At 41.5% G+C, this 24,597-nt stretch overlaps 1 long non-coding RNA gene and 1 other non-coding gene across 6 annotated transcripts in view; both read right to left on the bottom strand.

Annotated features, from left to right (window-relative positions):
* Positions 1-2,592: 2,592 nt before the first annotated feature.
* LOC120098405 (small nucleolar RNA SNORA76) lies at positions 2,593-2,728 on the bottom strand. Its single transcript, XR_015643180.1, has one exon. It is a non-coding gene; the product is annotated as a small nucleolar RNA SNORA76 (small nucleolar RNA).
* An 8,069-nt stretch (positions 2,729-10,797) lies between these two features.
* LOC102546473 (uncharacterized) overlaps positions 10,798-24,597 on the bottom strand; it is a 40,773-nt gene continuing 26,973 nt past the window's right edge. Inside the window, exons 6-8 of one of the 5 annotated variants that reach the window (XR_015642558.1) lie at positions 20,102-20,389; positions 19,178-19,300; positions 16,985-18,496 (exon numbers count right to left, since the gene is read on the bottom strand). This is a non-coding gene — a long non-coding RNA (uncharacterized LOC102546473). Of the gene's footprint in view, positions 14,525-16,984; positions 18,497-19,177; positions 19,301-20,101; positions 20,390-22,772; positions 23,114-24,597 lie in introns of those variants that run through there. The other 4 variants (XR_015642561.1, XR_015642562.1, XR_015642559.1 and 1 more) reach the window with 4 other exon arrangements.

Genomic DNA, 24,597 nt, shown 5'->3' with positions numbered 1-24,597 from the left:
AATTGTAATTTAAATATCTAACACCTGACTTTCCCAAAGGGGTCACAACGCACAGGTTGAGAAACACTAACTAGTCTAAGTGTACAGGTTTTACTGAGGGCTAAGTTACTAACTCCACCCCCTCCCTCCTCGCTACACCAGTGGCGCTAGAGTGCAGCCTCTTTCCCATGATAAAAATCAACCCTAAACCTGGGAGCTGGGTTTTAAGCTTTACTAAGGGGCCATGAGAGAAGTGATTCAGACCAAAGAACGTAATAAAGTAATGGTGTTTACATTCACAGGAAACCCAAAATGATCCCAAGAGAAGAGTAGCTCCCATTCCTGTCTCTCCTGTCAAGTGTTTACCTGATACATAAAGAATTCTTAGACTTTGTTTAGAAAACATCGACATCCAGGAAACAAACCCAGGCAGACACATTATTGCTGGAAGTAAACAGAAACGCGGAGGTTAAACTCAGACACAACAAGAAAACTGAAATCTGAAATTACCCTGCACTTTCTTTCTCCCCACCACACCCGCAAACCTCAGAAGCATGTCACATGTTCTATATGGCAAAGATGTGGAGAAGTGAACTTATCAGTTGTGTAGACTTCAGACAGTCCTGACCCTGTGCAAGGTATATTGCTGTTTTTATGCTGCTGTAAGAAATACTCGTAGCGATACAGTTAGAATAAAATGTACTCAGTATCAAAAGTTCAGCAAAGATCTCATGGGTAAAAGCCCGTATGTTTTACAGAACTGCATCCCTTCCTGCAGGCTCAGGGAGAGAACTCACAGGTTTTGAGTTAAAGGATGAGGGTTCATTTTCTCACTCATCCAGGTTGCTGGCAGAATTCAAGATTTATGTTTTTCTTCCGGGGTTCTTTTGTTATTGTTGTTACAGTTTCTTGTTGAGGGTCATTCACAATTCCTACAAGGTGATGTAGTCTTTGTTTTCTATTCAGTTCTTGCAAGTTTAAAGACAGCAGTGGACAGTGAAGTGTTTCAGACAGCAGATAATCACCCTCCCCCCCCAATATTCTGCCTTTTTCAGTGTGTAAACAGCCCTGTGCTCAACCTGGGTCACATGATCTAAGATGACATCCCATCTTATGATCCCAAGTCCTCTTTCCTACTTCAAAATAGCGTATCGGGGGCTGGAGTGATGGCTCAGTGGTTAAGAGCATGGGCTGTTGTTAGGTCATGAGTTCAATGCCCAGAAACCGCATGGTGGCTCATGGTCATCTGTAATCCGATCTGATGCTCTCTTCTCATGTGCACGAAGACACTATACTTATATACATTAAATAAATAAGTAAATCTTAAGATTACGTTTTTAAAAAGTGTATGTTTTAAAAAGGGCATATAGTTTTTCACATAAAATAAAAGAATACTACAGCAAAGCCCTAAGTATCCAACAGTAGGAGAAGGATTAAACTAAGTTTTTTTCCCTTTTAATACACATGCATACTTTGAATGAATTGTATATTTTCATAGTGTTTTAAAAAATCATATATACTCATACAACACTACTTTGAATAAATGAAGCTTTGTTATGTCTTTGTAAAAATGCCTGCCTTAAAGTTTTATATGGTCGCATAAAATATACTTACAGATTTTTCAATAACATAGTCTATTATACATATACATATAAAAGTATAGTCTCTATCGACATATACAAAGACATGTTTTGGTTTATTAACAAAAAATTATAGCATAAGACTACACCAAAAATTAAGATATCCTCTAGAACCCCCTAACAGAAATTCTCAGACAAGAGGAAGAGTATGATTTCTCAATTGATCTCTTTTTATTATAATTTTGATATTTGAGCCCTGTGTATAAACTACTTATACAAAAATATAATACTGAAATATATACATTAAGTAAAGACCTAAATGTATATAACTCCATCTCTTAAGAAAGCCCCAGATTGGGAGAGTGTATGGGAGTAGCTTTATGATCTCCTGTGCTTGTCTACCACAGGGAAGTTAACAGAAGAGGAACAATAGCTGCTATGACTCCTTGTCTAGTATTACAGCGAGAAGAAGGATCAAACATACGCTAATGGATAATAGGATTTCTGATATGTTGGAAAAGTGTACTAAACGGTAAACACTAGGCTAACGGTCCCCGAGCTTCTCAGCTACCGAGCATTCCACATTAAAGAGAAGGTAAGTGTCATAGTTACAAATGTGATACCTCAATTGGCATAAGCTCTCGGTTTCTCCAGAAGGCCAGAAAGGGGCAGAATCAAAATCAATAGCTCTATACACAGAATCAGCCCTGGGGGCAGTTCCGTGAGCATCTCCTATTTTGTCAAGATCCACCACCAAACTAAGCCCCAGTAAACCAAAGACTGGAAAAGACCAACTTCAGTGGTGTGGGATGAGTGGAGTGGCGGAGGGGTACAGGGAGGTACAGGGTGTGTGTGTGTGTGTGTGTGTGTGTGTGTGTGTGTGTGTGTGCACGCGCGCCATTCTTTTCTTACCCATGCAGTAGGCTGGGCTCAGACTTTGGGTGTGGACTCTTAAGGATTATAAAAGTTGTGTACAAAATGTGTTGCCTTATTTATTTATTTATTTATTTATTTATTTATTTATTTATTTATTGCCTGTAGCTAGCAATTAAAAGGGCTGCCTGTGATAGGCAGGTGGCCCCAGTTATGTGCCAGCAAAGTGCTATAGCACGGCATCTTAATAACCCCCAGCACCACAAGAAGGTGCGCCGGGGGCTCAAAGGTAGCGCGATCGTGTTTTCATTGATGCCAAGACCGAGGGCAAAAATAGACATGTGCCACAATCTATAAAAGTTACATATGAAATTCCAGTGTTTCTTTCCATCTTGTTAAGAATATGGTTAAAAACTCGAAATATACCACTGCCTCACCAGTATTTCCTTCGAGAGATGGGATAATGTGATCTTCTTTTTCATAGATGTTTGTCCACGGGAATGCGTTCCGCTGGGATCAGAAAAACGACTCTATGCCAGCTAAACAGTCCGTGTAAAGATCCCGCCGATAGCTTTTGCTGTTGTCTGGTTGGTTTGGGTTTATCAAGACAAGATTTCTCTGTGTAGCCCTGGCTATCCTGGGACTTGCTCTGTAGACCAGGCTGGCCTCTGACTCAGCGATCTACCTGCCCCTGCCTCCCAAGTGCTGTGATTAAAAGTGTGTATTATCTTACCTGGACCAACTGAATTTCGTATGAAATTTTATACCGGTAGCCATAATTTAAAAACTGAGACAATAAAACCCACTCTGAGAAATGCTTACTACTACAGAGAGAAATTTACTACAAACCACTTCAAAGCAAAAACAAACAAACAAACAAACAAACAAACAAACCCACCATTTCTATCCATCCATAAGCTAAAATGGCCTGGAATCCAAATCTGCAGTGCAGCTTGAGAAAGCCCTGGATGCCTTGGCTGAATGGATCTGCCTGTTAACGCCCCAGTGGAAGATCTGGGAATACAGAGTCAGCCTGCACTCAGAGAGAAGCAGTCTTCTCTAAGAGTTTAAACGAGGCTGCTGTGTGATCTACACACCTATGCACGGTTTAGACAGAAAGACGAGTTATATTCCCAGGACATATGCAGACACAAATACATATTTTTTAGCATAAGTCAGTGATGGTCTGGCTTATGAAAATAAATAGCTCACTTTCAATTCTGTCACTTTACTTAGGCTTAATTTTATGGAGTTCATTGAGATTTTACTTTAGAAATCAGAATGTAGATACTGTTCACAACAAGCCTTGCCATCCTAATGGGGAAAAAAAATATGGTCAAGACAGGCTCAGCACATAAGATAATTTTGGATCATATTTCAGGAGGGGGAGCTAGATATTGGAATGGGGGGAGGGTAAGCTGTGCTTGACACAAACAATCCTTTTCCACTTGATTTTATCCTTTTAGGAAAACAAATAGAAAAACCTCATTAAGTCGATATAGGGCTTGTCAGAATGGGTCAGGTTCTAAGTAGCTCTGATTCTCTAGTCAGATAGATGTTCTGCTGTTATTTAATTAAAACATCAGATAGCCCAAAGTTGTCCAGATAATGGTGGATCTATGTTCTTCAAATTAGTGAGGTTTCCCTGCTGTCTTGAATGGGATTCAGATAGTATACACACAACACCAATGTCTCAGTCAGTGTTCTATTGCTGGAAAGAGATGCTATGAAAACAGCAACTCTTATAAAGGAAAGCATTTAATGGGGGCTTGCTTACAGTTTCAGAGGTTTACTCCATTGTCATCATGAGGGGGTGGGTGGTAGCACACAGATAGACATGATGTTAATGAAGTAGCTGGGAGTTCTCCATCAGGAGCTGCAGGCTTAGAATGGGTTTTTGAAACCTCACAGTTCATCTCTAGTAACGCATTTCTTACAAAAAAACCAGACCTCCTAATCCTTTCAAATAGTGCCACTCCCTGGGGAACAACTAATCAAACCTATGAGCCTATCGGGGTCATTCTCATTCAAACCAGCGCAACCAGATAGTGAGATTCCAGTACTCAGAGTGCTCATTACTTGAGTACATACTCAGGCATCTGCACAGAGACAACCTCCTAGTCAGAGATTGTTGAAGCCTACTAATAACCAATAAGCTGGAAACATCAGAGTTAATTAGAACCAAGTACCTGGACCTGGCATGTGTTGCTACCTGTGAGTCAGGAGGCCACAAAGAATAGACGAATCAAACACTCTTAAAAATGAGAAGGGCTCATTGATTTATTTTTAAAGGCCAAGTGTTAAAATGTGCAACCACAATTTAACCAAACCAATTCCCTGATTACTGCTTTCCCGATTGCCTTTGAGAACAATTTCACACTGCAAACCAAACCACCAAAAACCACTTCATGCTCTCTGATTACCCACCGCAAAATTAGCAGAAAGCTTCTCTTGATACCTCAGTGGTTCTTCTTGGAGCTAAACCTTTAGGAATGAAGGAACTAGGAAGTTTCACCAACGATGAAAAACTCAAGGGGATCCTTGAGTTCTAGGTCTCTGCAAGAGCTTCTGTTTCATTTATAATTACTGAATCTAGGCATTGCAGTTCTGTCAGAGTTACAAACAGACCTTCCCAGCAGAAATTAAATTCTACCTCTGTATCATTTGGCCACAATGTGCCTGTGCCTGACCATAGTTCCACACCTGGAGAACAGCGGACACAGAACGCCGCGTGACCCACTTCCTGCCTCCAGGTGTGTGCATAGAAGTGCCTTCGATATAAAATCAGCTCGGCAACGCATCTCTGCTATGTTCTCGGTGCTTTCTTTTCTTCTGTTCTGTCTCAGCAAGGAGGAGGTGTTTGCTAACTGGGATTGTCGTGTTGTTGAATGATGGGGATTTCTATCTGCAGAGACTGCAAGGCTTTCCCAAGTGCTGAGACAGAAGTCAATTCGGGGCTGGAGAGGTGGTGAAGTAGAAAAGAGTTCTTGCTGCCTTTTCTTAGGACTGGAGTCAGGCTTCCAGCTCCATAGTATATAACTCCTTTCTTCTTGCTTCTGAGGGCACCCACCCACATGTGGCCTACATTGCCACAAACACAAAGACACACACACACACACACACACACACACACACACACACACACAAGAATTAAATTCCCAAAGAAGAAAAATACAACAGTTTTAAAAAAAAAACTTTTGAAAATCTCCTAATAGAAATCACAGATACAGATGTAAGAGAAAAGACTATTTAGCAAAAACTACAATGAAATATTTTTGTATTCAATGCTGACACTTTCCCTGAGGCAAATTGAAAATAACTCACAGCTTCTCATTGAAAATCACAATGTGTTTACAGTGCAGAAAAAACATCTATATTTGATAATGAAAGTGGCAAATTTTTACAAATATTAGTGAATTGAATTTCTATGCGAATGTTTGCAAGGATGAAATAAAGTGTCCAAGTGGAATTTTCCAATCTCTCCATTCTGAATACGGCTTCAATTAGTATTTTTTTCTTCAAATCTGATAAATGGTTAAATCGTTGAAACTTACCTTCTTTCTCGACCAAGGTGGTTATTGTATCCCAGAATCAATTGTGTCTCACTACTGAATTATTTTAATATATCTCACGAGCTATTTGCTGAAGTAGATAATAAAAAGCCCACGACGCTGCAAGAAAAACATTCCTATATATGTATGTATGTGTGTGCTCGTGATGTATTAGACACTCCTATGTTGACAATTTTTATCTAGTAGAATCTAAAGGCATGCCTGGAATTTCTAAGTATCATAGTGAACTGTCATTACCATTTATTTTTTAAAATACTAAGTGAGAGAGAGAGAGAGAGTGTGTGTGTGTGTATAGAGCAGAGGATAATTTGTCATTGCTGATTCTCTCCTCTTTCATGGGGTCTTGCATCAAACTCAGATTGCCAGGTTTGGTGATGAGCAGGACTAATAGCTGGGCCATTGCTTCAACCCTTACTCTCATTTCTTTGTCTAAATCGTCGGGTTTACGGAATGATGCAAAATCATAACCACATTACGCAATCACATTATGAACAGAAGTCAGGATTTGTCTTTCAGCTTGCTCTTGCAACAAACTCAGAGGTCTTGTGGGGTTCTTGTAAATGCAGCACCCACCATGACTCTGAGTGTTGACCTTAATATGTCAACACATTCTAGAACTGCCTAGGAAGAGACTTTCAATGTGGTCCTATTGGCATACCTGTGTGTAAGTTGTTGTTGTTGTCAGTTTTGTTTCGTTTTTGTTTTGAGACAAGATTTTACTATATAATCTTGGCTTGCCTCGAACTCAGTATTTAGACCAGGCTGGCTTCAAACTCATACAGATCCTTCTGCCTCTGCCTTTAAATGCTAGAATCAAAGTGTTCACTATCACACCTGGCCAAAGTTTCTTTTCTTAATTGAACTAAAGCAAGAAAGCACATGGATCTGCATGGCATCATGTTGCCAACTATGCTCAGAGCTTCGTCAGAGTGAGAGAAGGAAGAGAAAGGAACACAAGTAAACATGCACACGTTCGTTCTCTAGACTTTCACCTGAGCTGTGCATGTAACCAGGTGCTTTAGTTTTCGGCTTTGACTTCCCACATTGATAGCCTAGAACTGTGAGCTCAAATAAAACCTTTCTCTCTTAAATTGTTTTTCTGTCAGAGAAATTTATGAATAGCAACAGAAATTACTTAAAGAAGATGCATTAAGCCCTGGTTGTTTTAGGTTCTACTATCTATCACATCATCATACCAGGGACCAAACTTCCAACACAGGAACTTTGGAGGAAATACTTAAACCATTGGACCATTGCACATCGTTAAGCAAGAATCTTACATTTTTTTTCCTTCAGTCTGTGATGGAAAGCTGAAGAATATGTGTTTTAAGGGCGATGTCAAGGATTTCAGCAGCAGAGATAGCAACACATTAGTAGATGCACTCACTATCAAAGAACGAAAGTAGACAGGCGAAATCAGAAGTGCTTTCTCCCGGAGATTTTTGCATCTGAGTTACTGCTGGAAGGTGTTGTACACTTTATAAAGGGTGTCCCCACCTCTCCATAGCCAGTTCCTTTTTCTAGGAAGTGCTCAAGAGCCTTGTATAGAGACATACCTCTTAGTTGACCCCAGTTCCAATCAAATTAACAACCCAGTTAGTTATAACAATGGCTATTTCTGAAAATCCAGTCCCTGAGATAAGATTTAGAAATGCAGCCAATCCATGTCTATTTTTCATGCAATGAAAAGTCATCTGTTGCAAAAGATGTTTACATGACATCCAAATGTACATAGGAACGGGTGATAGAACTATCCAAAGCTGGGGATAGTGGGAGGAAACCAGGATGATACCAGGCACAGCGTGGGAAAGGCAGGGGCTAGCCTCTGCTTTCATACTCATTGACCTTTTGGAAGAAGGATTGGCTTCTAGATTTTGTTATCGGTAGAAGAGAAAGGACATTTAGTGAGTATCTGGTTTAATGCTTTGGAGACCATCACACTCCAGTTGTGTGCATTTTAAAATGAAATGATCTGATGAGCAAGGTTCACCACAGAGTGCTCTCTATAGCAAGGGACACAAAGCACAACTGGACCCGTAAGCAAATCAACAAGTCATTAGATCGTGTTGTGAAAACACTCAGGACAGATCTAGCTTCATCTCGATTTGACTTGGGGTTGCATATAGAATTGCACAGTACCTGGCCTCTGTGTTCTTGGCACAGTTCATGTCCATGTTGACTGCAAGCACTGTGTAATCCATCAACTGGGGCTTGAGAAAATGACCCTGCAGTCACTATCACATGTCACACATTCACTGGGCTCTGACTAGGTCAAACTGTTCCAGACAGTGACTGTGGACAAGGAAAAGAAAGGGTCTGATAGCCCAGGTCCTTCTTACCTGTCTACTTCTGGTCTGATAAAATACCATCCTTATGTAAAACATTGAGCAGAGCCTGTGGGAGGACACGCTTCATCCCAGTACATCAGGGGCACACTCACAGAAGAGTCTACCAAAGATGAGAAAGGGCTGGGTTTTATTTGATGTTTTCTCAGTTTCTGCAGGATCTCATTTGAGATTCTGCATCTCATTCCCAATTACATCTCCTTGTGGTTTGATTTCAATGGAGTAGTCTGAAGTACTCAGAGTTAAGGGGACACACAAATGAGGAGAGGATGCCAAGCTCCACCTTCCACGGCACAGCCATATTAAGTGCCTTCTGCACATCCTCATTCAGTATAGCCCAGGACATCTCTCTCTGGTCCCATGCCTGTAACTTCCCTCTGGCACATCCAAAGGGAATCTTGTTCTATTAGTATATTCGAAATCTCCCACAGTACATTATGCATCTTTAACTTCAGGTGCTTTTTTTTTTTTCATTCTCTCAGAATTCCATGCTTCATCCCATGGTAGAGGGATCTCTTCCTTGACACTCATTTTAGAAATCTGGCATTACACTGTGGCTAAGAAGGCCACCTTTCCAGTCCCAGTCCTGAAGCAATGAAGCTTCCCTGCTTGACTGTTGGGAAACACACACACACACACACACACACACACACACACACACACATACACACACACCATATGCTCATTAGTTACAGGAAGCAATTTCAATGATAATGTTTTCGAATGGCCGGCATCAAATAACTTAGGGAGTCAACATCACTGCAATGCAGCGAACAAGCTCTGAAGTGCAGTTGAGCATGAAGGTGATTGTCAAGGGACAGGCCTGGAAGGACCGGCAATCTACACAGGGACAGTGATGTGAGTTTCTCATGCAGGGCCTTTAATTACTTCTTGCTGAGCTCTACTCTCCTGTTTTCCTGGCAGCAGGTTAAAAAAAGAAAGAAAGAAAAGTAAGAAAAAGAAAAAGCCACTGAACTTAGCCAGAATTTTCATTGTGCATAGGAAGCAGGGGACAGTGGACACGAAAGCTTTATGGAAAGTTGCTTAAACACTTGACATTGGTTTTATTAGACTACTGGGGTTATGTGATTTTAAAATTCAGAAATTAACAGGTTCATTCTTTAAACCTAAGTGGCAACAGTTAACCTCTACCCATAGAAATAATCATTTTCAAAATAACTAAAAAAAAATGGAAGTTATTCCATAGAAGTTACGCTAAGACAAAAAAGAAAGAAAGAAGAGAAAAAGAAAAAGGAAATGCTCCAATCTTTCATTGTGCCTGTTAGTATTGTGATCATTTTAAAATGTTTCTCTACTGCTCATAGCATCATAGGGGAAAAAATTAACATCAAGAAATGTTTTCCAGACACGAGTTAAAACAATGAAAAGAATAAAACAGACTTGAGATATCTGAGTAAAATGGAAAGAGGGAAATTTAGCAGATCTATACTGGGGGTGGTGTAGGGCATTTCCTGATGGAATTATGAAGAGAAAGGAGGCATATATAAGACCCATCATCAAAATCATCATTCGGGGACAAGGGGAGGAGGAATCAAAAAGAAATGGCCCCAAAGCAGCAGTCCAGATCCACCTTGTTAATTTTTAAATATAGAAAACAAATAAGCAAAATTGAACTAATATGAATACCCACTTGCTACAATTTTCAAAATGGGCTAACAAAACTGAATGTAAAAACACAAGAGAGTAAAACTTACTTTCACTGATACATTTCCCCAACTGAATTGTTATTGACACCTGTGTTTTCTTTAATACGGAAGTTCTGCAGATACTTTTAAGTTTTCTTGTTTTCAGAGCCCTGTAAGATTCTCCTTGGTAACACGTATGGACCTACAGAAGAATCAACTACTGTGCTTACTGACCCAAGCCTGGCACCAGTTATCAAACCCTTTCCTTTCACCAATGCCAGATGTAAATCCCTGATTTTCACAGTCATTCTTCTATTTCCTTCAGTTTCTTTAAATTAATTTGAGACTCTTTTTCCATGATTGAGCTAGCCTGTCATTTCTACAAAAAGATTTGGAAGAGTTGGTATCTTGGGGCCACCATCTTCCCTCAGCCCCCTGAATGCTTGGCACTTATCTATAACCACAGCTCTCAGGATGATAAGGAAGGAATGTTGTGGTCAGGGAAAGTCTAGGCTACATAGTGAGACTGTGGCTCAAAAATAAATAAATGGATGATGTCGACCTTTTATGAAATCTGATAATAGGATTGGAAAAGAAATGACTACATTTCAATGTTCTTATCCTTTTGTTTTAAGTTTTGGACCTACATTCTTAACTATTAAAAATAGTGGGAATGCCATTTACTTTCGAGGCCTATGGGACAAAACATACTTAGATAGTTGTGGGAACGAGACTGAGGATTGGGGGCGAGAGGCAACAAAGTTATGCGACGAATCCCAGGAATCTGACTCCAGAGACCAGAATCAGGGTGCAGATCTAAGTTTATTGTCCAGTCCATAAGCTTATATACAGTGTTTGAGCCAACCCTAAGCCCCTAACACCTTGGCCAATCATAGTCAGAAGGAGTGGGAGGAGTATTGTTGTCCATTATGATTCTTGTGACGACGGGGGAGACAGGCACGTATTTGGTCTTGGTTCCTTTTTGCTGTCTCACCAGTATTCCGGGAGCCATCTTAGATTTAATGCCATGTACAGACTGGGGCTCTTCCAGGGGTCACTCTCCGTCCCACTTTTTCCTTCACAGGGTTAACCTCCATGTCGCCCAGAGATAATAGAACATTTTGCAATTTGTTTGATGACATTTATAAGAAAGTGAAGAGAAACAAGACTGGAGGCTTCTGGACCTAAAGTTCCCATGGTTGTAAAATGTGACCACACTCATTGAACCACAAGAGTTTGCTAAAGTCAGGAGAGCTATCAATTTTACACATGGACAAAGATTCTTTTGAGCAAATCAACTCATTGCTTGGACCAATGGGAGACAAGTCAGATGAAGAAGAATGTTAACTTTTACATCATTCGTAAACCCAAGTGTCTTACTTAGGGTTTATATTCCTGCACAAAACATCATGACCAAGAAGCAAGTTGGAGAGGAAAGGGTTTATTCAGCTTACACTTTCCACATTGCTGTCCATCACCAAAGGAACACAAGGCAGGAACTCAAACAGGCCAGGAAATTGGAGGCAGGAGCTGATGTAGAGGCCGTGGAGAGATGTTACTTACTGGCTTGCTTCCCTTGGCTTGTTCAGCTTGTTTTCTTATAGAACTCAGGACCAGCAGCCCAGGGATGGCACCACCCACAATGGTCAGGGTCCACTCCCTTGATCACTAATTGAGAAAATGCCTCCTGGAGGCATTTCCTCAAGGTAGGCTCCTTTCTCTGTGATAACTCTAGCTTATGCCAAGTTGACACACAAAACCAGCCAATACACCAAGCATTATCACATTCTGATGACAGAGCTGTACTGTGGCTTCTTTGGGGTTTCAATAGGTAGCAGAAAAGGGAGGGAATATTAAACACTATTTGCACATGCACACTAGAATTCCCACAGAAAGTGTCTGAGAACACCCATATCGATGCTTCCAGTATGATGAGCAGCACGGCAGACTCTGACTTTATAATCACACATGTGGTTTCTTCAGCATGTCCAAAACAGGCAGAGGCAGAAGGAACTTCCTGTTTTATGAGGGGTTTGACATGTTCTGTTTACACTGTGCCTTGCTATTCCCTACCCCACTGTGAAAGCACTTGCTAGCATCAAGAATCCAGTGTCCAGCTTGATGGTGCAGTGAGTAACTACACCGGAAGCAGAACTTCATTGTCAGTAGCAATATTATCAACTACCTGTCAGCATAAGAGAAAGACAGTTTGACTTTTCAGAGAACAGAGCAATCAGGCACGGAGAAGGACTAGCTATGTCGGACACTATTTCCTTTGCTAGTTGATGTCTTTTGCAGTTGGTCAGGGTCCTGTCTTTGCCTTCAGCTTGGCTGGCGGCTATTTCAAAGGTTATTCTTCTCAGGGGATAAATCCCCACAGTGCATCTGGAATGTCAAAGCCTACTTTTATACCTTATTGCATCAGCAACCTCATAAACTTTGGCTTTCATTTATGCTTTTGTTTTAGTTTTGCATAATAAACAACATTCAACAAGCCTTGATTTTACAACACAAAGAGAGGAAGTTAACAACTTCTGTCCAGAGATTTCTATTTTAAAAGTTGTTTGGCCTAAAAATCCAGTCTAATAATAAAAATGATGATGGTGGTGGTGGTGGTGGTGGTGGTGGTGGTGATGACGATGATGAAGTACTTCTTCAGGACCTGACCACTTAAAACTCCATTAAAGGATTATTTCACAACATTTCAGACCCCCCCTTCATTAATTCACTTGAGAGATTAAAAAGCCCACTTTAGATTGTTAAGTCAAAAATTCTCCCTTTAGTTTTGCTTCCTCTAGATTTACAATCCAAATCTAAGATTAGCCAAAACCTCATAGTGGAAATATGCTTGGGCCAAATTTGCTCTGGTTATGGAAAGTAAGCTGGTATAGCATGTATGACACTGTAGTGGGCTCTGATGTAGCTGCAATTGGGCTTTAAACCTTCCTCTAACTGCCCAGGGTGATAAGTCATCCTTGACATTCACCCTTCCAACAGCAAAATGCCTGTAGTACAAAATCAGCCTCAAGCCTATCAAATAATTAATACCAGATTTGTAAGTGACACCGATGATGTCATTTCAAAAAAGAAAGAAGAAGAAAGAAACAGGGCCTTGCTCCCTGCATTTACCGGTTGCAATCTTTTGACTAACAGATAACATCTGCCAATGAGTAAAACTTATTTTAGGGAAAGAACAGCCTTTAGTGATTTTATTTCTCTGACGTTTACTAGGTTCCTAACACGCGAAGCCAAATGCTTTTGTTTAACCACCATAGAGCAAGAAATGGCCGTGCAATCTGTTTCACAAGTTTTGAAGCCTTAAGGGAATCATATTTAACGACTAGAAGACGCCTATGTGGTGTTTGGCAGACTGTCACTACAGACATCACCGTGAGCTAACTGCCTTCAGACTTGTGGGTGATGCCAGTCCACTGAATCCAATGTAAGGAGGGTGCCTGGCCAGAGCGAAATGAAAAGCACTGAGTCACCATGTTTTCTGGATCTGTAGCGAAGTGGTGACAGGATTCTCTAGTCATGTTCTCGGGGATAAGATAGAGAGAGAGCAGAAATCAAGGGGCTGCCATTCTTGATCAGAGACGTCAGAGTTGAGAGATAGCTTGATATGAACACAGATGGTTACGTATGCAAATATTTAGGGGCACGTGAGTGCACATGGACTATTTATGTACACGTGGGTTCCTGTGCCTCATCAGCTGAGGAAGAACAAGACTACAGTAAACCAGTGCCTTGGCATTGAAGTCCATTCTCCAATGAAAACATCGAGGATCGATGGGAACATAGCTAATCCTAGGACCTAGTGTCTATAAAATACAATTTTATTCTACACTGCAAAAGCTCACCAAAGGGTTAAAAAAAACCGTAGTCTCCAAATTATTATTTTCATTATTTATCTGGACTTCAATTGGGTTTCACTATTTCTACGGTCTCCAAGCTAAATTATTCCTCTCTGGATCTTTACACATTTGTGAGTTTCTTATGAGTACTTTAATCCTAGCCTAATTTTGCCTCAAGAATGGTCTTTCCAATTGTTAGAGAAATATCCCCTAAGTTGTCCACGTGTCGTCATGTTGGGTTAATATACAGTTTCCTCAGGAAGACCACTACAGCTTGACTCCCTGTTTTGTTAAAATTATATTACAATCATCCTTCTGAAAACATTGTAAGCTCTGGTCAGCCTCACTCAGAGTGGTAATTGGGGTGGGATTTATCATTGAAGCCTAATTCTGCCCATTATATTCCTGCCTCTCCATTTATCCTGGTCTAAAAGTGTTATTTGAGCCGGAAGATCATTCTGTAACCTTCAGATTACCGCTGGGTGGCTTCGGCGGGAAAGGAATTACCAATGCATTAAATTTGAATTAGCTCTGAGAAATCATGCAGATGTATGCACGGAACATTACAGAAATACTGTCTCCCAGGCACAGCAGAATTGCTTTTATGCAGTTTTAAAGAATCACCCGAGCAACCTTTAAACTGCACACATGATGAAGCTGAGGCAGCATCTTCCACTAAAAAAAAATAATAAAAAGAATGTAAGAAAGAAAAATCCTCATGTCCAAATATAGTCTTTCAGGGAAACCTGATCACAGGACCACAGGAGCCTGCAGCTGAGTGGCCTGTTTGGGTCTCAGCCATGAGTGCCCGGCAGAGTGACTGCCGAAGTGTCACTTAGACTAATGACTATGAATTATACAGTGGGTCATATCCTCTTAACTACAAGTCATTTATACAGTTTCCCTCTAGACCGCCAGCCTTGGTTCAGTGTTTTTCCCCTCCCACTAGGAAATAACTCGCTGAATAGATGTTCAAAGTTGAGTTTATTGACAGCCTATCTATGCTTCTTCTGTGATGCCACACTTGCAAAACAGCCCACAGGACAAAAGGAAAGGCCCTCTGTCCTCAGTGAAATGATAGCAGTAATGAGCCTGAGTTTCTTGGTTGGTTTGTTTACTTATTTGGTGTCATGGTACTTCTGGTTTTAAGCATCTGAGCCTCTGTCTCGCCTACCTGGAGCTAAACTGCGGAGGTGGTGGAAAGCCATGTGCTGCAGATGGGCTCAAAGCCACACATCTTCATCTATAAGACTGTAACCCTGGGTGGCAGAGCATGGGGAAAGAGACCATGGAGGTAACTCATTATTAAAATAAAGATCTGCCCATTTTTCTGAAGCTCATGTATATGGTTAAGTAAGTATATGATTTAGTATAGAAGAGAGGACCATGGGCATTTTAATAAGGCACCCAAGGGCAGGGGAGCCTGACTAAGTATGACTGCATGGCTTGTCTGTCATCTTGTGACTTACTGACATCAGTTTCAAGGGGAAAAAATTACAAAGCATATATATGCACACACACACACATACATACACACACGTGTGTGTGTGTGTGTGTGTGCGTGTGTGTGTGTGTGTTTCTTGTTGCTGAGAGCTGAGCAGGACAAAACCTCCTTAGACTTCATAACCAATAGAAAGTCAACAGGCCTCGTTATTGTTTATATGACAGTGGTCATTCAGCCTTGAAAGTGCCCATCAACACTCACCTCCACCCAGGTGTGACCCTGGTGGCTAGGCCACTGTGAAAAAGGAAGTCTTCTACTTTTATAAATGGACAGAGAGTCCTCTGAATTTACTGGTTCATGAAGGTGATGGAATGGTCCAAAAACCGCCTCCCACTGTTGGTCTTGGCTACCCTGTGAGATCAGTGGAATCCAGGGAGATCACTCAGGATCTTAGAATACCTCCGCCAATAGCTGAGAGCCACCACTGTCTATGAGCTGCATCTCTTTCCCACTATCTCTGCTTGCCCCCAAATAAGCCCAGGAAGGCCCCCAAAGGGCAACTTGTGCCAGCACCGTGTAGTTAAATGGCACTTAAAGGCCTCGTGTGATGGGATGATTTATTAAGACAGCAAGCAGAGAGGGGATCCTTTTCAGCACAGACCTCAGGCCATGCTGCTCTGCACAGACCTGCAAGCCTCCTCTTCAGACACAACCCATAGCCAGCAGCTTAACCTTTTCCACTCCTCTGCCCATGACCTCCTCCTGCAACTCAGTCTCAAGAAGGCCTTGTTTCTCCTGAAGCACACTGTGCTACTCTATCCCAAGGCTTCTGAGGCAGCATTCTTCCCTCAAGTGTCTACCAATGAGGCTCCTTCCCTCGATCACTCAGTCTAGCCTCACTTCTGCACAGGGTACTTCCTACAGCAGAGAGCAACCCCTGCCCAGACACAACCTAGCAACGCTTTGGTTTTCCAGATAATGCAACCCTCTTTCCCAATGAAAATGTAGCACGTTTTACTTCCTAATTTACTCAACTATGTGAGGGCTTCGTTTTGTTTATTTTATTTCTGAAAATTAGAGGACTTCTGGCTCACTGAGTGCTCAGCAATATATGTTGAATTAAAAGAATGAATTTTAAGGTAGTATAGCATCCATACGAACATTTTTTTTAAAAACAGTCATACAACTAGAGATCGAGGTAAATGTGTGGGTAGACACACCTGACAGAATACTAGAACAGTGCGCCATTTCTTATGAAGCACTGAATGAATTAAGGAAGGAAGCATTTTTTAAATCACCTTTCTTGATTCTTGAACCACAGTAATAGAACACATAAGCACAATTTTAGAAACACACACACACACACACACACACACACACACACACATGCACACCTCACAAAACCACTTTCAGGGGCTAACATAACCACTGACCTCACAGGAACAATCAAAGGAAACATTAAAATGACATTTAAGTGCAAACATGAAGCTGATTTGTAAGATGGGTTAAAAAAATAGGTTTAGAAAATTGATTACAAATGAATGGCCAGTTCTAGATATATCAAAATATATACTTAAAATAATTTGCCAGCAATGTATCATTTGTCATAGCCCATGAAATGTCCTGAATAGCTTTAGCAACTGTTGAATGGTAAAACACTTCTTGTAGTTAAAATTGAGTCACAGACTTCCTTTCTCTAAAATATTTTTTTAATTACATCAATTGAAGGCAATGGTTCCCAGTATAAACTTGATGACCTTATCCATAAATTCACAGAAATATAGACCAGAAAACTCTTAGAATCGAGACATCCAATTTAGAAAGTATCTGTATTTGTTAGAAGATTTAATTCCAGCTTTCTTGGTTTTTATTGATTTGTAGTTAGAGAATTATTCTGTTACAGTCATATTGAGTGCTACATTATGTTCTGTGAATAAGGAATTTATTTTAGAGGGCTTGATGTTTCTCTTCTGTTGGACTTCACAAATTATGTAGCTAACTAGTTAGCAGATCTGAGATATTTTGATTATCACAGTTGGTGAGGATATGCTACTGGCATTCAGTGGGTAGAGGCCAAATATATTATTCCACAGTCCACAACCACAGAGCAGTCCTACCATTGTTAAACCAAGAGTAAGGAGGTTGAGAAAGTCTCTGCAGACTAATTTAATGCTTCAGTTCAGAGCAGACTGCATTGGGTCACAGGACTGGGTTCAAGTCCCAGTAGTAACTGACTGACACCCAACTGCCTGGCCTTTGTGAGTTGGCAGGGGGTTATGGGTGCCATTTACTAACCCTGGCTTACATTTGCTTGAAGAAAACAAAGAACACCAATGTTTCTTGAATACCTAAGAAATGGCTACAGATGTACACTTACAGTTAGTAAAGTGTTCATTCTGGATTACTGATTACCTTCATACATCACCCAATGGCCCAGCAATTCCTGGGTCTGGCAAGAATAGCTTCTAAGAGAATCATGTGGTGGTTGACAGCATGTGATAAGTTTGAAAGGATGATTTCATAGCACTAGGTGAGTAAATATAGAAAAATAGAATAAAAGATCCAAAAACCGTAATGTGACAAAGATTTGCTTTAAATAAAAGATTAATTTTTGTCAATAATGCTGACCCCATTCTTTTTATCTTGAGAATATCTACACAAGAAGAAATTTGAAATAAAACATACATACTTTATCCTCTTTGAATATCCTTCCTTGGACAGGATGGAGTCAGTACCTGATAGATGGTTTTGTAGGAACCTGGAGGGTATGAACATCTCCATGATGCCCAGATTCTGATGGGGTTACTATTGTGTGAACTCTATCTTCTGAAGCAAAGCACTTCCTCCCAGAGTGTATTGTTCAATTTCTTCTTTGCTGGGACAAAAAAGCTGGTAACAGCAGCTAAGGAAGGAGGATATATCTCGCTTCACAGTTCAAGGGTGCAGTCCAACATGCAGGGATATATCTCGCTTCACAGTTCAAGGGTGCAGTCCAACATGCAGGGATGCCATGGAGAGAGGAGCTTGAAGCAGCTTGGCACACTGCATCCACAGTCAGGTATAAAAGAGGGCACTGGAGTCCCGAACCATGAAATAAACAGTGCTGCCCAAATTTAGGGTGGGTCATCCCACTTCAATTAAATCACTGTGGAAACCCTCTCAGAACTGTGGCCAGAGGTTTGTCTCCTTAGTAGTTCTTGATCCTGTTAAAGTGACAGTAAATATTTACTAGGATATGGAAGAAAGAACATTTTTTAATTTTTAGAAAATAAATGGAGAAAGTTAAAAGGGCCCAGAAACTCCTGAAACTTAAAAGATTCACAGCATCCCTCCCCATGATTATGAAAGCAGTTGATAATTGGACATGACTCTGGCCATGCACACGGCTTATAAGTTGGACAGAATGCACGAGGAATAGAGATTTTCTGAGTCATTAGCCATGCTGTAGTGGGCTTCCTGGTGATACAGTTGACCTTGAGTCATCCATGTACCTGTAAGAAATCCTTCATCATGTTCCTGCAAGTAACCCCAACAAACTCAGGGGTTCACTAAGCTAAACTTGAAAGGAGCTGTTTGATTGAAATGTCATTAGTGCCCTACCAGGGGTGAATGAGCCCTATAGAAAAAGTTACATAGCCACAATGAGAGGTATAGACTAACAAAGTAAGACTTTATTTAAGTAAAAGTAATTTTTCACTGAAAGTTAAAGTTGGGACCAAAGCACCCCAGGAATTCAATCTAGGAGAATATGCAGGTAAAAATTGACTAAACTGTGATTGTCCTCAGACACACCCGGAAGAGGGCATTGGATCCCATTATGGAACCACCATGTGGTTGCTGGGATTTGAATCTAAGCTCTCTGGAAGAACAGTCAGAGCTCTTACCTGCTGAGCCATCTCTCCAGCTGAATACATCATATAGAGTAGATGTCTGACCACTGGGAAATGTGAACTTCACAATCAGATTTTGGCAAGTGTTCAGACTATCAAAACACCTGACATCATTCCCTGCAATTGATTAGGCTTTTGTGCTTAATAAAATCAGGTTCATGGCAAGCTGAGCGCTCTCTCTCTCTCTCTCTCTCTCTCTCTCTCTCTCACACACACACACACACACACACACACACACACAAACACACACACACACACACACACACACACACACACACACACTCAATACATCCTTATGCATTCTGTAGTTAGACATTGGCACAAAGGACCCCAATAATCCAGAATATCCAAACTCAAAATACACAACTCTAACCTAACAAGGAGGTGTGTTGGCATGGTGTGCTCAAGGTTGAATTATCTAATGTATTCCGAGCTTGACATGGCATACCTTCAAACTATACAGCTTCCTCCAAAAATGATTGAGGAAGCTCCATCTTAGCTCCAGATTTCCCATTGCTAGCAGTCCCTTCTGGGCTCACCTCATAGATTCCTGGAAGGTTCCATTGCACTAGGTTTCAAGCTCATTCCTGAAATGCCTCCCACCTCAATTCCAATAGTCTCCCCTAGTGCCTCTCTCTCTCTCTCTCTCTCTCTCTCTCTCTCTCTCTCGCTCTCGCTCTCGCTCTCGCTCTCGCTCTCTCTCTCTATCCTCCTTGTACCTGATCACTCCTCTTCCAGTCTTGCACCTGCCCACATTCTGTCGTGGATATATATTCTATTTCTGCTTCCCAGGGAGATTCATGGATCAGGCAGCCTGCATGGGTCTGTTCTAGGCTCTCTGTGTATGGTATGGTTGGGTAGCTTGGTGTCACTGTGGAACCCTTAAGAGTGGGAACAGAGGCTGTCTCTGACTCTCACCTACTTTTGGGACCTTCTCTTCCTGCTGGGTTGTCTCATCCAGCCTTAATATAAAAGGGAAGTGTCTATTTCAGCTCGATATGCCGTATCTGGTTGCTCCATAGGACGCCTGCCCTTTTCTTAAGGGAAATGGAAGTGGATGGAGGAGAGTGGCTGGAAACAGGGTAGGGTAACTGCGGTCAGGATGTAATTTATGAGAGAAGAATAAATTTTTTAAAATGACCGCAGAGTGGATTTTATCAGAAGAAGACAGAACTAATGGTCCATTCAAAGAGCACCATCTGAGTCCTGCAAGAGACAAAAGATGAAAGGTTAGCATCTAATGCCTTATAAAGGTTGAGGAAACCCATGAAGTAGACTGCCAAAGTGAGGATTAGCTGTGTCAAAAGTATACACTGCTTGCTGGAAATCTCTTAGGATTCTATCTGACTCCATGGAGAGAGCAGAGCCCTGCTTTTAGCCTAGTAGGTAAAAGCAGGGCATGTTTGAGACAGCACCCGGTGCTTACGTATTTTCAAACATTTTTCTTCTATACTTCAGTTAAATGGCTATTTCATTTTAGGTTGCACAGAAAATGAAAGGCTGTGATGGAGGTAATGAATTAAAGATGCCCTCGTGAAATGCAAATCAAAACAACCCTGAGATTTCACCTCACACCAGTGAGAATGGCTAAGATCAAAAACTCAGGGGACAGCAAATGCTGGTGAGGATGTGGAGAAAGAGGAACACTCCTCCATTGTTGGTGGGATTGCAGACTGGTACAACCATTCTGGAAATCAGTCTGGAGGTTCCTCAGAAAATTGAACATTGAACTGCCTGAGGATCCAGCTATACCTCTCTTGCGCATATACCCAAAAGATGCCCCAACATATAACCAAGACACATGCTCCACTATGTTCATGCAGCCTTATTTATAATAGCCAGAAGCTGGAAAGAACCTAGATGCCCTTCAACAGAGGAATGGATACAGAAAATGTGGTACATCTACACAATGGAATATTACTCAGCTATCAAAAACAATGACTTTATGAAATTCATAGGAAAATGGATAGAACTGGAAAATATCATCCTGAGTGAGGTAACCCAATCACAGAAAAACACACATGGTATGCACTCATTGATAAGTGGCTATTAGCCCAAATGCTTGAATTACCCCAGATGCACAGAACACATGAAACTCAAGAAGGATGATCAAAATGTGAATGCTTCACTCCTTTTTTTTTTTTCCCCCGGAGCTGGGGACCGAACCCAGGGCCTTGTGCTTGCTAGGCAAGCGCTCTCCCGCTGAGCTAAATCCCCAACCCCCTTATTTACATTTCGATTGTTATTCTCCCCTTCCCAGTTTCTGGGCCAACATCCCCCTAACCCCTCCCCTTCCCTTTCTATATTGGCTTCCCCTCCCCTCCTCCCCCCCATTACCGCCCTCCCCCCAGCAATCACATTCACTGGGGGTTCAGTCTTGGCAGGACCAAGGGCTTCCCCTTCCACTGGTGGTCTTACTAGGCTATTCATTGCTACCTATGTGGTTGGAGCCCAGGGTCTGTCCATATACAGTCTTTGGGTAGTGGCTTAGTCCCTGGAAGCTCTGGTTGGTTGGCATTGTTGTTCATATGGGACCTCGAGCCCCTTCAAGCTCTTCCAGTCCTTTCTCTGATTCCTTCAACGGGGGTCCCATTCTCAGTTCAGTGGTTTGCTGCTGGCATTCGACTATGTATTTGCTGTATTCTGGCTGTGTCTCTCGGAAGAGATCTACATCCAGTTCCTGTCGGCCTGCACTTCTTTGCTTCATCCATCTTATCTAGTTTGGTGGCTGTATATGTATGGGCCACATGTGGGGCAGGCTCTGAATGGGTGTTCCCTCTGCCTCTGTTCTAAACTTTGCCTCCCTATTCCCCGCCAAGGGTATTCTTGTTCCCCGTTTAAAGAAGGAGTGAAGCGGGGTTGGGGATTTAGCTCAGTGGTAGCGCAAGGCCCCAGGTTCGGTCCCCAGCTCCGAAAAAAAAGAAAAAAGAAAAAAAAAGAAAAAAAAAGAAATGTAAATAAGAAATACTCAAGTTAATAAAGATTAAAATAAATAAACAAATAAATAAATAAGCCCTCGTCAGGGTAGGAACAAAGGGAAGCTATAGGAAAGCTGGTGTATAGTTCCTAAAGAAAGATACCTCTTTCTTTTTCTGACTTGGGCCTTGAAAAAGACCATCATTTTTTATTTCTTTCTTAAAGTGAAGGAATGTGTGAAGGATTACAATTTGGAAGGGCAATGTAATGGACTATAGATTGAGTTGGTTTTCAGTATCTGCGCCTTCCTGTGTCTCTGGGGCCAAGAAAAAATTTCAGTCACTCCTTCAGCTATTCTTCAACATCTGCAGCTGTGTGAGGTCCTTATAATAGAGCAGAGGATGCTTCATGTGTTCAGAGTCCTGTAGCCCAGCGTCTTACCTCCTAAAATATAGCACATTTCATTCCCCTGCAAGATCTCCACTTGAGTCACAACCATACACTTATACATGTCAATGAAGAGAAAAATCAATGCTTAATGCCTGAAAATTATTTACCAACCTGCAAAATAAGGCACAACTCACATTGTCACTAAGAGTTGGCCTCAGCATAAAGAAGGAGGTTAAATATTGGCTTGGTTAAAACCAAACTAAAGGAAATTCCATGCACTACATACAGGAAGTCAGCTTTTACTTCTGTTCTTTCCGGAGATTTTGGCATGATCAGAGGACAAAGACAAAAGACCAGGAGAAAAGAACACACATTTGCTTTGGTTTTTATGTGCCACTGGAGCCGTTACGAGGAGTTGAAGGCCCATGATGCATTGATCATTTTCATATGGAAATAACCAGAGCATGAAGAGTGTGGGATGTGGGACACTGGGATCCGTCTACACAGGGGTGAGAGCTGGTGAAGGAGATGGAGTTCCAAGTAAACAGAGGGTGTGTGGAGAGTGTGTTCACACTCTCAAACTATTCCTGGCTCAGAAGCGCATCTCACCTTGGCGTTTCATCCCTGCATTTAAGAAACAGACGGAGAGTAAATGCTTGTCATTCACAGTTGATTCCTTTCCTAGTCAGCTGACCTAAACAACATTATGAGATTACATGCCGGTGACCCCCTTAACATAGAGGGTGTTCATGTACATACAGAGCTCAGGGTATGCTTAAAATCTCACTGTTTCTACAGCTTAGACAGTACTATTGTTATAGAGACCACAGAAACAACACCAAGATTCAAAAATATTAATCTTTCCTGCAAATGTAAACACAAACAATTCCTAAGCCCTCAAGTCAGAAGCTCGATATACTTGACTTGTAGCATGTGGACACTGCCCAGCATATGAACCCAAAAACTATTGCACAAATATTCTGAGAGAAAGGGCCCAGCACACAGCCACTGAGAGTTTCTGACTCTACGACCATGCCATTAGACTAAGGGCAGTATTATACTGGAAGATAATCCAGGCTAAGACAGAATTGATCACACATTCTTCCTCCCCAGTCTATGGCCACCATCATTCTATATTCTCTTCTCCAAATTGGACCATGTTACAACTTCATGTGATTAGGGTCACAGGGGATTGATCTTTTTGTGATTGGCTCATTTCCCTTAGTACAATGTCCTCTAGAGTCGTTCATGTTACACAACTCACTTCCTCAAGGTTGATTAATACACTGCTGTGTATATATATCACATTTTCTCCATCAATCCATCACAAGGTGGAGATTTAAGGTCTGTCAGTCTTCTGGAATGTGAACAGGAGGATGCAAACATCTCTTCAAAGTTTCGATTTCCAATCCCTTTGGTTAACTGTTCACTGGATCTCGAGGTACTTGTAATTTTAATTGAGGAATTTCAGACTGTTTTCCATAGTGGCTATCATTTGGCCTTTGTAGTATTTTGAATAAGAAATATCCCACATAGGCTCGGAGATTTGAGCTCCCTAGTTAGTGCCACTGCTCCGGGTGGTTATGGAAATAGTAGGAGGTGTGGCCTTGCTGGAGGAAGTAAGTCATTTGGGAAGGCTTTGGGGTTTCTGCTTCCTTTGTGTGGTTGAGATGCGATTCCCTCTGTTTCTTGCTCTGGGCGCCTGCTTCAGGGCCTCCCCTGTCATTATAGACTCTATCTTCACAGCTATAAGCAGATAAACTCTTCAAGTTACTTTTGGGCATGGTGTTTTATCACAGCAAAAAAAAATAGTAACTAGTACAACCTTCCTGCTGCCTGTGTATAAGATTTCCCCACAGCCTTATAGCACATGCATACTCTCTCTCTCTCTCTCTCTCTCTCTCTCTCTCTCTCTCTCTCTCTCTCTCTCTCTCTTCCCTCCCTCAATCCCTTCCTCCTTCCCTCCCCCTTGTGCCCCACCCCCGTGTGGTGGTGTGGTGGTGTGGTGGTGTTTTTAAACAGTAACATTCTAACAGGTATGCAGTAGATGGCATAGTTTCTTTGATTTGTATTCCCTTCGTTAGCAATATTGATCATCTTTTCACAGA

The sequence above is a fragment of the Rattus norvegicus genome, chromosome 18 (assembly GCF_021556685.1).
Source record: "Rattus norvegicus strain SHRSP/BbbUtx chromosome 18, alternate assembly SHRSP_T2T, whole genome shotgun sequence".
Lineage (NCBI taxonomy): Eukaryota > Metazoa > Chordata > Mammalia > Rodentia > Muridae > Rattus > Rattus norvegicus.
The sequence above is the reverse complement of the archived record's forward strand: the minus strand, read 5'-3'. Positions and strand labels throughout refer to the sequence as shown.